This window comes from Vidua chalybeata, chromosome 2 (assembly GCF_026979565.1).
Source record: "Vidua chalybeata isolate OUT-0048 chromosome 2, bVidCha1 merged haplotype, whole genome shotgun sequence".
In the NCBI taxonomy this organism is placed as follows: Eukaryota; Metazoa; Chordata; class Aves; order Passeriformes; family Viduidae; genus Vidua; species Vidua chalybeata.
The window spans coordinates 46,412,577-46,426,971 of record NC_071531.1 but is presented as its reverse complement, the minus strand read 5'-3'; positions in this window follow the sequence as shown (position 1 = coordinate 46,426,971).

Genomic DNA, 14,395 nt, shown 5'->3' with positions numbered 1-14,395 from the left:
ATGGGTCATAGGATAAAGGTGTGCAGGATCCTGAGGTCAGGGAGGAGAGTGAAAATCAAGTCCCACAAACCTGGACAATGGGACAGCAGACTTTTGCCTCTTCAAAGAATTGTTCAGCAGAGACCCATCAGGTAAGTTCCTACAGGGGAGAGACCAAGAAAGCTGGTTAATATTCAAGTATCTCTTCATACAAGCTCAGCAGACCTCTATCCCAAATTAATAACTAGTCACATAAAAATGCCAGAAGGCCTGTGTGGATGAACAAAAACTACCTGCCCAAACTCAGAAATAAAAACAGAGCAGACAGAGTGTGAAAAAAGGTTAGACAACCTAGGAAGAATACAGAAACATTGTCTAAGCATCCAAGGATGAAGTTAGGAAAGCTAAATCCCAGCTAGAATATGGTCTGGCCCTGGATGTCAGATAAATGGGGATCTACAAATGTAGAGGCAATACAAGAAAAATGTGGCACCAATGCTCCATGATTTGGTTACAGTGTGAACTATAGAATCTTTTTTCTGTCACAGTCTTTATTTACAAGACCTCATATATGTGAGAAGGCTGAGAATGCTGGGATGGATTGCAGCCTAGAGAAGAGGTTCGGAGGGCTTGTGACTCATGTATATGAATTCCTGAAGGAAGGACGCAAAGAGGATGGAGCCAGGACCTCTCAATAGGGCCCAGTGACAGATCCAGATGGATGGGCACACAGTGAAATGCAAGATGTTCTCTCTGAAGATCAGGAAACACTTTTGGTTTGTTGCTTTGTTTTTTTCCTTTTTTTTTGTGTTTTTTATTTTGTTTTGTTTTGTTTTGGTTTGGTTTGGTTTGGTTTGGTTTGGTTTGGTTTAGTTTGGTTTGGTTTTTTTTGAAGGTGACTGAGCACTGGAATGCATTGCCAAGGAAGGCTGCAGAGCCACCATTCTTAGAGTTATTCAATACCTGTCTAAACAGTGGGCTTGACAACTGTCACTTAGTGGCCTTATTTGTGCAGTGTGGTTGGACAAGATGACCTTTGGAAGTCCTTTCCAGCCTCGAATCTTCTGTGATTCTTAATTTTAAGGAAAGGTATTAATCCAGAATAAATGCAATGGTGTCTTGAGATAAGAAAGCTTCACAAGCTTCACAAGTTTAGGATAATTTGTCAGAGAGATTGTTTCCACTCCAATCTGCAGTAACATTATCTAGAATCATTAGTAATTTTAAAAGAAAATATCATCAAGTCATCTTAAATGTCATCACACTTCATGACAAAGTCATGAACATAAGAGAGGCACCTCTACAGCCTTCCCATACTGTGAAAACTGTGACAAACTGCAGGCTGTTAACAGCAGAATAATTCAAGATATAAGCATCATGTAGAAATACATAAATCGGAGTTCAGAGATATTTACAATATCTTTAAATATGACTTTAAAATTCTCTGTTAAAGCAGAGAATTGTTTCTCTTCAAGAAACAATACCATTCACAAAGCATGTGAGATAATTTAATAATGGGTTATATTTTCAAAATCATATGTACTTCTGATTGTTTTACTGAGATTTTTTTGTCTCTTATTCTCATTAATTTTCATTGTCTAAAAGCAACGGTAAAGAAATGTGAAACATGTAAAGTAGATAAAGGAAATAATAATAAAGAATTACATAATAATTTGTCAGATATTTTAATTCTGTGACTATTCTAATTTTTTGTTTGAGATACTAATTATCAATAGTTATTGAGATAATAGCAATCTACGCATTCTTTCTAGGACTATATTGTCTACAGTTCTACCTATTTATAGGTATGCTATATATTACGCTTCATATATTGCTAGCTATCCACAGGAAAGTACACTAATATTTTTGAGCTTTATGGAATATGGAATTATTAAAATGAGAAGTTTTATTTTAAAAGATCAGAAATATACTGTAAGAAAAGGAACTGAAAAATATAACACATTTATGTTTTTTATGTGGCTTGCATTCCAAAATAAGTGGTTTACCTTGAGCTCTAATTTCTAGTTTAATCAATAAGATTAAACGAATAAAAAACCTCCTCGTGGTTTTTATTTGCTTTTCTCCTAGATTTAGAAATTTCTTTATAAAATTGATATGAATAAAGCAAAGATAAATGAGAATGCCAATGCATTAAAAAAATCTTGAGAAAATCAGTATTAATTGCTCTAAAAAATGGATTTATGTTATTATAAAGGAAATAAAAAACAAAGAAATTAATTTTCCTTCATGTAAATATCCATAAAATCTATGCCATCTAAAAGAGTATAAATAAAATTTTTGGTCAAGGTGCAATGGCTAAGATAAATTTTTCATAAATTTAGATGTGTATACATAATGTAGACATCCATATTACCCCAACATGGGTATCTACATTATTTATTGTAATTGAATAATCTTCTGAGTGTGATTAATTTATTTTTTAAATGGACATTTACTAATTGGCTTCTGCCAAAGTGCATATATATATATATATATATATATATATATATGTGAAATTGAAAAGAAGTTTGAAGTGAGTATCAAATGTATGTGCTTACATTATGCACACATATTATATAGGTGAGATTTATCCACTAAACCCATTTTGATTCTTTTACTTATAATGAATTTTGGCTTCAAGCTCTAGTGGGTTTGTAGAAATGACCTTCAATAGTCTCTAGTCAAGGATCTCTAAAGATAAAAAGGTCAGTTATTCAGAGATTCTCCAACTTAAACCTGTACAGCAGATGAGTGAAAATTGCTAAGTGCAAGAACAAGCCTCTTCTCTTGCTTGAGAGGACCTTTCAACCTCTGAGTTGAATCAGAGGTACATTTTAAACAGTTCTAATTACTTGCTCAAGCAGAACTTGTTCTAAATATATCAAGAAAAGAGAAGACATGAAGAAAGAGAAGATAATAGTAGCTGCTCTTGCCATAGTAACCTGTTAGGCACATACCCAGGAAAAGCTAAAACTAGATTGCAAACCCTCATGAAGCTCATGGATCTCAAACATATATTATAGGTGAGAGAACAATTTCATAATGGCAAGTTAGGATAAAACCAGAGATGTGGATGACTCCTAGAGGAAGGTTGGACTCGGCCAAAGGTCTCCTGTCAGCAGGCAGATTTTGGGAAGAGCCAGGGGCATAAAAAGCAACTCCAGCACAAGCCCTGGGGCTTTTCAAAACTTGATAGCATGTGGAGCTTATGCTTTTGTGTTCTGGGGGGCTTTGAAGTCTGTGCTTTTGCTTTTGGGGGGCCTTTTGGCTTGGAGGCTTTTGGGTCTTCTTGCTTTTTGCGGCTTTATTGAGACTTGCTTTTGAGTCAGGGCTTTTGAGATCTGCTTCTTGCCCTGGCCATAGCCTGCTTTTGCCCCTTTTGCCCTGGCCCCAGCCTACCTTTTGGCTCTCCTGCCCTGACTGGCTCTTACTCACCCTCATGTCTATTCTGCCTCCCTGTGTCCCTGACCATTGCCCTGCCTGCTTCATTTCTACACCCCTGCCCTTCATCTCTATGTCCAATCCTGCCCACTCCGAGCCAGCCTACAGCCCATCCTCACTGCTACCCCATCCAGAGCTCTGGACCTCCTGCCTGAGCGCCCCTCACATCGTGTCCGGTTGCCGTGGGTGCTGTCCACGGGCAGACAGTGTGCACACCCCCCACCTCCTGGACATCAGTGGCACTCCCTGACCTCCAGTGGTAACACCCTATTTATCTCTCTGTATCCCCTTTCTCTCCCCTCTCTCCCATTCCTTTTCCATTTTCCTTCCTTCTTTTCTGTCTCTTTAGTAGGGTGACTCCTTTCTTTTTTGTTTTTATTCATTACCAATAAGTGGTGCTCAGGTACAGTATTTTTCTCATTTGACTTAACTTCATTCCTGACCATCCATTTTTAAAAGAACTCCTCGCAGTTTCCCACAGTCAAACACAACAATTTGGCAAGACAAAGAGAAATGAAGACACTAAAATTTCTTTTCTAATTTTTCATTATTGCATGAAGAACTTTAGGCACAGAAGTCAGTACTAGCCATATCATTATGATTGTGATTTTGAATGGGATATGGTCTGACAAATACCTAAAGATGCTTGCCCATTGGCCAAAATACAACCAAAAAGATAGTAATGGCTGTGAGAAGAATTCAGACATTTGTAAAAACAATTCAATTTCTTGTAATTCTCACTTCACCCTGAAGATTTTTATTATTTAAATAAACCTTGCCAAGCACAGCATTTCATTATTAGAACTCTTAATTACAAGTGAAATGTCTACTTAAAGCTCTTGTGACTCTTTGTACTTATAATAAAAAAAAATCTCCAATAATATGTAAATTACACTGCAAGCTCCCACTTGCCAAGATTTACATGAATTTAGAAATGCAGAATTTATCTAAAGAATGGTACCATTTAACAGATTAATTTTGCTGTAAAAAGTACCCATAATTGTGTGTTCTGTTGCACTTCCTGGAAATGCACTTACGGCTCAAAAGACTGAAAGTAAGATGGTAAGAAAGAGTTGTCCTGACAAATTGAGTTTTTGTACCACTTATGGCTAAGTAAAGGCCTCAGCATAGCTATTGCTCAATTACCACATTCTGTAATTCTAAATTTTTGAGTAAGGTCTGTATGTACATTAATATAACAAGTCTTCAGTCAGTGCCTCTTCCCACTGATTTAAACAACCCTTATAAAAGTAGCGATGCTCAAACCGTAAACGAAACAGATGACTGGTTAGAGCAAATGAAAACAACACAAATTTTGAATAAGATATTTAATTTTATAAATGACACAAATGATTCATAATCTACAATATTTCTCAAGATGCATATGGTATGTTATTCTAATATTTAACCTTGTATCTCTGAAAGCTACTTACTTATTTCATTATACTATACACAATATGACGTTTTGAAGCACTGTACATGGTTTAAATACAAATTTTCCTGCTAGCCAATCATAGTATGTTAAGACCAGCCAAAGTTTTATAGAAAGAACCTGCCATCAGGTGAAAAATCAAAAAAATAAATACTCCTAGCTCTCCATTCAGAACATTCTTTCTCAGTTAATTCCTGAGTTTCTTTGTTATCTTTGAGTTGAGTATGCTTATGAGCTCATGAATCATAATTTTCTCCGGCCTTCTCATTAGCTATCAGAAAAATATCTTCAACAGCTTCTGCTATCCTGTTTGATGAATATGTTGTTTGCTCAGCAGAATTTGCCTTACCCCAGCCCCCAAGCCTTTGATTTATAGAGAACATTTAACATAGTTTTTAAAAGTGCTGCATTACTTTTTTTTCCTTGAAAAGCAGTAATGTTAATAGGAAAGCTAAAAAGATAATTATTAGAAAATAAGAATTTCACAGGAGCAATTTTAGAATTCTAAGAAAACTGATTAGTTTTCTGTCCATATCAGTCAATGCTGTCTTGAAGACTTTAAAGACATTGCTTGATAAGGTAGGACAGGTGAGGAGCTTTGAAAATTGAATTCCATAAATATACACACTTCTTAATATTTGGATTTTTCCATCTTCCAGTTTTGACTCATTCCAATTTGTTCTGTCCAGGAAAATGTCCAGTTTGTATAATTCTGTGGATATTTTATTGCAGGAACAGTTCCCAGAAAGCACTGCTTCCATCTTTTCACAGTCCTCCACAGTATTTTATCAAATTTTGCACCCTCCTACCCTCACTACATGTTCAAGACACACTCTCAATTTCATAAAAACATCACTCAGCCACTAATGTGGCAGCTTCACATTATTTAAATACTCCTAAAAGAACAATCCACAAAAGTAGTAATTAAGAGACAGAAAGTCAGTATGGGACCCAGGAAAAAATGCTGTGGTGAAAATAGTCCACTCTAGGAGATGTGTTCATGTGAGAAATATGGACATCAATATGTCGGATTCTGGACCAAACTGAATGTTGGAACTCATATGGTGATAATTTTACTGTAGAGGTTAGACTAATCCTTACAATAAACCAGTCTGATTTATAAAAATAGGAATGACTGTATGGGTAAGGTTTTGTTTCCCTTTATTGCACATTACTAATTACATATTCGGGCTACTGCCCACTCTGTAAATAAAAAACAAACAAACCAACAAAAAAAAAAAAACCAAACAAACAACTGGAAAGATCACCTAAATCATATCAAAGCTATACCACAGCTATGTTTAATTTACTATTACAACTGCAAAATGGGTTCTTGTTTTTGAGAGGAGACACAATTTAGATAATTATTTTAAGAGTTCATCAGTTATTGTGGGCAGAGATGTAATTCTTAATTGCAATCTGGAAATTAATAAAATATAAATAAATTATGTTGCATCTTATAAAAGTCTTACATTACCAGTTAACCTAATAAAGTACAGCTTTCCTCAAGCCATGTTTTTATTTAACTTTATTACCAAAATACAAGAGCTGAAAAACAGCTGCTCCATTTCTCTTTATTGACCTAAAAACTAGAATCTAAGTACACACATACATAACAGGGATCAATGTACACACAAATTTGTTTACCATTTATTTACTTTCTAATTTGTTACGGAGGTAAATATTTTCAGCAAGAAAATATCAATTATTTTAGACATTCAAAAATAGTCTCATTAAATTTGTGTTTAAAATCCATATAAAATGGAGAATACAAATAATTTTTTTTATTACTCTGTAGATGAGATTTGTCGTACTTGCCTGATAACCTGAATGTCTTAGTAGCTATGTTTGAGACAGTCAGCCGGGGTCCTATTATCATTTAATAGATACAGGCATTTTCTGGCAGAGTTCATCTGATTCATTAGAGTCCATACCCCTGCCCACATATTCTTGATATATGTCTGAGGAGTTAAGTTTAATGGTGGCTCTTACACTGAAGATTTAAAAATATCTTTATCCAGCTTATGTACCTGTAGATAACGAGTTCTTCCAATTTAGACAAATTCTCAGTTCACTTTTGTACCTGAATTGATTTTTCCTGCTTAGAAATAGGACTCCATGGTTCTATTTCCTAATTGTATAACCCCCAGGTCCTGGATTATAATAATTTTGGTGCTTCATTTTGTTTATGTGCTCATTCAAATCTAGTCATACTATCTCTAGCTAAGACCTGCAGTGCACTGGATAGATCTCAGAGGACATTAATCCTGAAGAAGCCCCAGAAAATATTCTAAGAAAGTGCAGCAGGGAAATACACACATCATATTGTTTACTGTTAGGTACTACTTTTGACTGAAGACAAATCAAGCATCTAAATAGAATGCATCTTTGCTTCTTACTTCTTTGCTAACACTTTGCTAACTTATTTTCTTCTTTATTTCTTCTAAAATAGAGATTTGTTAATTTCTGACAATGCAATGAGAGTAAAGCATTGCACTACCCCAGCAATCAGCCTGAACCTAGAAGGGAGAGTGGAATAGGGAAAAGGAAGTTCTGTACTGAGAAATTAATTTCAGCAATAAAGATTCAAGGCCAATAGATTGTCTACTAAAGAATTAGCACTATATCTTTATCAGCAAGTCTGGTAATTCAACCACACCTTCAAACACAGAGGCACTGTATTCCAAGGAGCCTGTATGCTCACACACACCTGAGAAGGCCCTATGGATCAGCACATCTCTAGGCAGTTATACACAGCAGCATCATGTTATATTTTGACTCCATACCCAAAATTTTAATTTTCAGCACCTTCAGTCCTGCTAATTCAGTACTTTGATAATGCAAGTTATTTTCTTATGTTTTCCTAGGCTCTGGACATTTCTTGCCCAAGAATTGTAGAGAATGGATTCTTAAAAGTCTTTTTATAGAGTCCCCTAAGGATGCAGTAAAATCCTATATGAGGCACATAAACACAGTTCAACCCACATGTAACTGCTGACCCCATCTCTGTACTCCCCTGCCCTGGTCACCAGCTTCCTTTTTCTCACCCCAAGGCAGAAAGTAGCATGACTGGGCAGAAGTTCTAATGCTAGGGCACCTGGTCCTGTGTGCGGTCTCTGATTGCTCAGAAAAAAACACTTGATAAAGACTTCTTAAATTGATGTTTCATATTGGCTGGCTTCTAGGAAAGGGATAATAACATGAGTATTAAGGAAAAGAAAATTAACACTAATGGATGAAGGTGAGAGAAATAAGCAAGAATCATTGCCAGCTTACAGACTCCTGGCTAACACTGCTCACCTGCTGCTTGGTACCTAGAGTACAAAGGTGGTTATTGCTGCCTTCATCTCCCCATGCCTCTTAGACAGACACAAGCTGCATGAAATGGACTTCTGGTGGAGCCTATATTTATACAATCTGTTTCAAATAAAAAGAAATCCTTGAAGCTTACAGATAAAATTCACTAAATTTAGAAGAAGCAAAGTTCAAAAATTCAGTGTGAGTAGCTCTCCTGGTCTCTAGGGGACCTAGATATAAAAAATAAAAACAGAGAGAGAAAGAAGAAGAAACTAAGAAAAAGTAATTGACCTGAACAGGAGACAGTAAGAGCAGAGAGAATGAAGGTAAGGTCCTTGAAGATACTATCTACTTCAAGCTTAGAAAAGATAAAAGGAAAGGCTGACTCACTGCAGAAACTAAGTGATACTATAAACATGAATAATAGTGAGGCACTATGAGCTCACTGACATGTATAAGGTTTATCCTAGAGAGAGGGTGTTCAACTGCTTCATAGACATTAATTCAGGTTAGGAAAATAAAACTAAAGCCAAAATAGAAAACAAAACAAAAAACAAACAAACAAACAAACAAAAACCCAAAACAAAACCAAAACCAAAAAACACACCCAGAAAACCTCAATAGCTTTGGGGGGAAAATAAATGGCATGTAATTGACCAAGAAATCAACACCTATAAGTAATCACCTAATAAAATCCTTAATTAAAAGTTTAATAGGATGAAAAGACTCTCTTCTAACAGATCTTAAGAACTATATAATAATTAGTATGTTAATATTTACGACATGCTGCTTTTGTGGTTTGATTAACACTGGCGAGTTCTGGACTCAGGTTCTTGAGAAGAATGAGCAACCAATCGCCGAAAGTCTTTCACAGGGCTCAATCCTATGGCCAGTTCTGTTCAATAGGTTTTTGAATTACATGGATGCAGGATATCAATGTACTATTGGCAAATTTTCTGACAGTACCAAATTGGGAGGTTTTGTTGACTCCCTTGAGGGATGATAGGACTAATCAAGGGATCTAGACAAATTAAAGCACTGAGCAATTATTAATGGGAAATTTAACAAATCCGGATGCTAGATTACACACTTGTAATAGAGGCACAAGTATAAACTGGGACAGGAGTGACTGGAATGCAGCTCAATAGAAGGTTGACACAGGCCAGTGGGAGCCAGCAGTGTTCCCTTGCAACGAGGAGGGCAAAGACCTTCCTGGGGTGCATCAAACACAGCATCTCCAGCCAGTAAAAAATGGTAATTATTCCACTGTATTCAGCATTGGTACAGCCTCACCCAGAGTACTGTGTACAGTTCTGGGCCCCACTGTTTAAGAATGACCTGAAGGTCCTTGAATGAATACAGTGGAGGATAACAAAATTGGTAAAAGGGCTGGAACGCATGTCCTGTGAGGAGTGGCTGAGGATGCTGGATTTGTCTAATTTAGAGAAGAGGACGATGAGGGGTGACCTCAAGTTATTTGTTTACAATATAATTATTTGCAATTATTTATTTAGAAATAAACATATTTCTTACTTTTTAATTTCATTCTTTAATTTTTTTGGTTTTATTTCTGTCATATGTTATTACAGTATTTCTTCAGTGTACCTGCTGCTGTTGCATAATATTCTGCCACCAATTAAATAACACCAATTAAATAATTAAAATAAATAATTGTAAAGAAAAATTTTCTTGAAAACCAGAAAAATTTCAGTGTTGTGTCACCATAAGACATCAATTTCTGAACATCACAGCAGCCAAACCTGACCTCTTTTTCTTAACCCAGTAAGATGATAAAACGTAAGTTTAAAGTGCAATGTTCTTATACACAACATGTAAATAAATATTGTTTTAGTTTTCTCTTATGTGGCATCTGTCATAAAGACATTAAATACTAGCAGCTCTCACCAGAGGGCACAGAAGTATCTTCATTGGAGATATCTTTCACTTGACAAAGAAAGGATTTTGGTTATTCACTGTAAAATTACACAGCTCTTCCTTCCCAGCAGGCACTCCACTTTCTTACAGTTTAATTTTATGGCTGATGACATATACCAATGGCAGGCATCTTAGCCTGTTATTTTACTATGCCTTACTAGTCTTAATGAAAAAAAAATATTAGGTAGCTGAGTTAGAGTTCATTTAAAATGGCAAGAATGATTTTTTTTAAATGTGTTCTTATCCAGAAAAAAAAATCAGGCTCATTTTTGAAAATTAAATTATACATGAAGGATATTTCATCAAATAACCTTTTAGTCAGTTATCAGACACTATTCATCTATTCACTCTCCATTCATGTAAAAAATATTGTCTTGCAATTTTTTTAATGAATTAGCTATACTAAAGAATCTGTAACTGCTTATCCATCTGCAGATGCCAAAAGCCCAAAATAATTGTTTCAGCTGTGATTTGGAGTGACTAATCAAGGTCTTGGTGCAGCCTTCCTAAAGGAAATTTTTCTATTCCTTTTGTTGGCTATCAGGAGTTCAGATCTCCAATTTCAGAAGACTGTTTCCTAGCCACCAGAAGTACATATTCACATTACTACCTAATTATATCCAAACAGGAATAAATTTCAAAACCAATAATTTTGATGCATATAATAAATTGAGACTTGTTTTGAGATGTTTTCTTGAAATTACAACCATAAAATCATAGAGCCATAGAATGGTTTGTGATGAAAGGGAGCTTTAAATATCATTTGTCCAACTGTCATGGGTAAGGACAGCTTTCACTACATCAGGTTGCTCAAAGCCCCATTCAATCTGATCTCAGAATCTTCCAACACTGGGACATTCACCTCTGAGATACATGCTCTGATGACTCACAAATTTGAGCATAAGAAAAGTTTCTTCCTTATATTTAATCTAAATCCACCCTTTTTCACTTTAAAACCAGTCATCCTTGTCCTGCCAGCACAGGCCCTATGGAAAAGCCTGTCCCTTCTTTCTTAAAAGCTCTGCTAGAGTATTGAAAAAGCACAATAAGATCATCCCAGAACCTTCTCTTCTCCAGACTGAACAACCGCAGCTCTCTCAGCCTTTCTTCCTAGGAGAGATATTCCAGCTTTTTGTCATCAAAGTTGCATCAGGAAACACATTGCCAGCAGGTTGAGGGAGGTGATCCTGCCCCTCTGCCCAGGCCTGGAAAGGACATATCTAGAGTTTTGAGTCCAGTTCTGGGCTCCCCAGTAAAAGAGAGGCATGGAGCTCCTGGAGGAGTTTCAGTGGAGGGCAACAAAGGCAATTGAGGGACTGGAGCATCTCTCTTACAAGGAAAGGCTGAAGAAGCTGGGCCTATTCAGTCTGAGAGGAGATGACTGAGAGGAGACCTCGTCATTGGCTCTCAGTACCTGAATACAGGGTTTCAAGAGGATGGAGCCAGGATCTTCTCAGTGCCAAGCAGCAGGACAAGAAGAAATGGGCAGAAACCGATGTACAGGAAGTTCCACCTTCTTTGTGGGTGACTGCACACTGGAACAGATTGCCCAGAGAAGATGCAGTCAGTCTCACTGGAGATACTCCAGAACCATCTGGATGCAGTCCTCTGCCACGTGCTTTAGGATCACCCTCCTGAGCAGGGAGGTTGGGCCAGATGACCCACCATGATCACTTTCAGCCTGACCCATCCTGTGGCTCTGGGATTCTCTGCTCTGCTGCTCTATCAGGTCAATTTATTTCTTATGCTGTGAACCCTGAGCTGGATGTAGTACTCCAGGTGGGGTGTTACCAGAAAAAAGAGCAGAATCGTCTCCCTAGACCTATTGTCTGTGATGCTTTTTTATGCAACTAGAGATGCAATCAGATTTTTGGGTTGCAAACACACATTGCTGAATTATGTCAATGTTTTAAATGAACTAGTATCCCCACTTCATTCTCTTTAGGGCTCCTCTCAATCCATTCATTTTCCTGTCTGTACTGATATTGGGGATTGCCCTAACCCATGTCTAGAATAGTGCACAGCTGATGGTAACTTCCATTCCTATGTGTCCTGGTGAAATTTGTGTATGGGAACAGCTTGAATCAAAGACGTGGTGCATATGAAATAGGAAAACACAAAGTAAGGATTTCTGGTGAAGGTGGGTTTAGAAATGAAAATATAGATGAACTGCAGCAATTAAAATAGCTAAGCTACCAAAACAGACATGCAAGATTAATCCTTGGACAACTCGCTCAACAGTTTCATATATAAAAATTTGAAGATATTAGCTTCTGGATACTTAAATCTAGGACATTTCACTGTTACTCCCACTGTCAGCATAAATGAGAACTCTTCAAGTATATTGAAGAGAAATAGATCTTTAAAGGATTTCATTTATTTTTTAAAGGATCACTTAAATCTAAATTACTATTAAAAGGAAAAGAGTGCTGAAGTAGAATTGCATTAAAATTACATTAATTCTCTCTCTTGAATCACTGCCATGAAAGTATCAATAATGTATTGAAGACAAGGGAAAGAGAAGTGAAAGAGGAAAAAAAAATAGAATATTTGCAAACAAATAAAAAGAGTTTTTCTTAAAGTTTATTAGAAAGTATTTTAACACCTCCAAAATGTTACCTCTATTTGTCTCATAATCAAAATTCCTCTGTAAAACGTTATATTCTCATTTTCAAATTATTATAAGCAAGTTTATTTCAAACATATGTATTATTCATCTTAGAAGATCAACTAATGTTTTCCTTTAATTCAAATATTCACAGTGACTAATTTTGTATATAGTAGTGCATACATTTCTTTAGTTCTTATATAATGTACTTTAAAATACAATCTATTTATAGCTTACTCTGTATAACTATTTCTTTTTGAGTCTTACAGAGTCTGGCTGCTAGATACCCACCCAGTCACTGTCTCATTCTCTCTCCCTAACATGACAGGAGAAGAAAATAAGATGAAAAATTCTGTGGGCCAAGATAAGGACAGGAAGGTCACTTATCAATTGTCACCATGAAAAAAAAGCATAGTTGAAGCAAGGAAAATGAATTTTCTTCCTGAAATTTAAAATATTTGGATAGTGAGAGACAAAGGCAGTACTAAAAACTCCTTTCTTGCAGCTTCCTCATTTTCCTAGGCCAAATTTTATTCCTTCAAACCCAACTCCTCTGCCTCCTTACCCTGTCCCTAAGGGAATATGCACATATATATTTCTCAATGTCTCTCTCCCTGTCTCTCTCTCTCTCTCTGTAGATATATACAAGAATGGGTCATGGTAATAGAACCACCTTTTCTCCTTTCTTTTATTAAAATAAATTTGAAGAGTATATCTTATATGCTTAAAATTATTTATAACCTATATGTATTATTTTAGATAGAACAATTTGCAATATCTTTTTCCAGGAACTCTAGGATGATATTCTTCTAAATCTTGCAGATGAGAATTTTTATTCTCTATAATGAGGTTTTGGCCACCTAATCTATGCCATTATGCGAAATGTTACAATGAGGAATGAATATCTAATTTCCAAAAAGTCAATGCTAGGAAGTAGATGTTGTCTTCCAGTTGTCCAAAGTATTTTAGAAAAATGTTTCTCAAATAATATAATCAATTTTTATTTACAATGTTAAAAATCTTATCTAACATATTTTTATTTGTTTGCCAGGACAACATTTCTAACATAAAAAATTTAAATATCTACACCCTGGATCAGCTTTCCAGCTGGTAGGACTAGAATGATTTATACCATCTGAAAGATAGAATCTCATTTTTTTTGAAAAATGTGTAACTAAAAGTGATATAGTACAATATGTTTTCTTACATGACAGCGTGTCTCAAGTGTCAGTACGTGATTTATAAATGAAAATTTTAAAATGCTATATAAAGCAAGAAAATAAGAGACAGCATGTATGGAAATTCTATATAAAACCTTGACTAGCAGCTATTTGTAACTTGAAATAATCATTAATGCTGATTTCTTTTTAGTACTACAAAGTGTATCAGAAGCAATATGACTGTGTTTAGCCATCAAAGAGAGTCTTTTGAAACGTCTGAACACTATTACACAATTCCCTGTCATGCTATCTTTTGTCACAAAAGCTCCTCTGTATTCAGGTTGCAAGTATTGATATGAAGTGGGGGGTAGAGAGGTAGAAAAAGGGTATTTTCAATGGTTCTTAGTATTTTTATACTAATACTGTTTCACACTGTCTTTCACAGAAATTTCAAAGTCCTGCTGAATCTTCTCCTCATATTGTAACATCTATGAATGGGTAACAACTGACTGCAAAGAAAAAATTAATCAAAACAGATTCAAA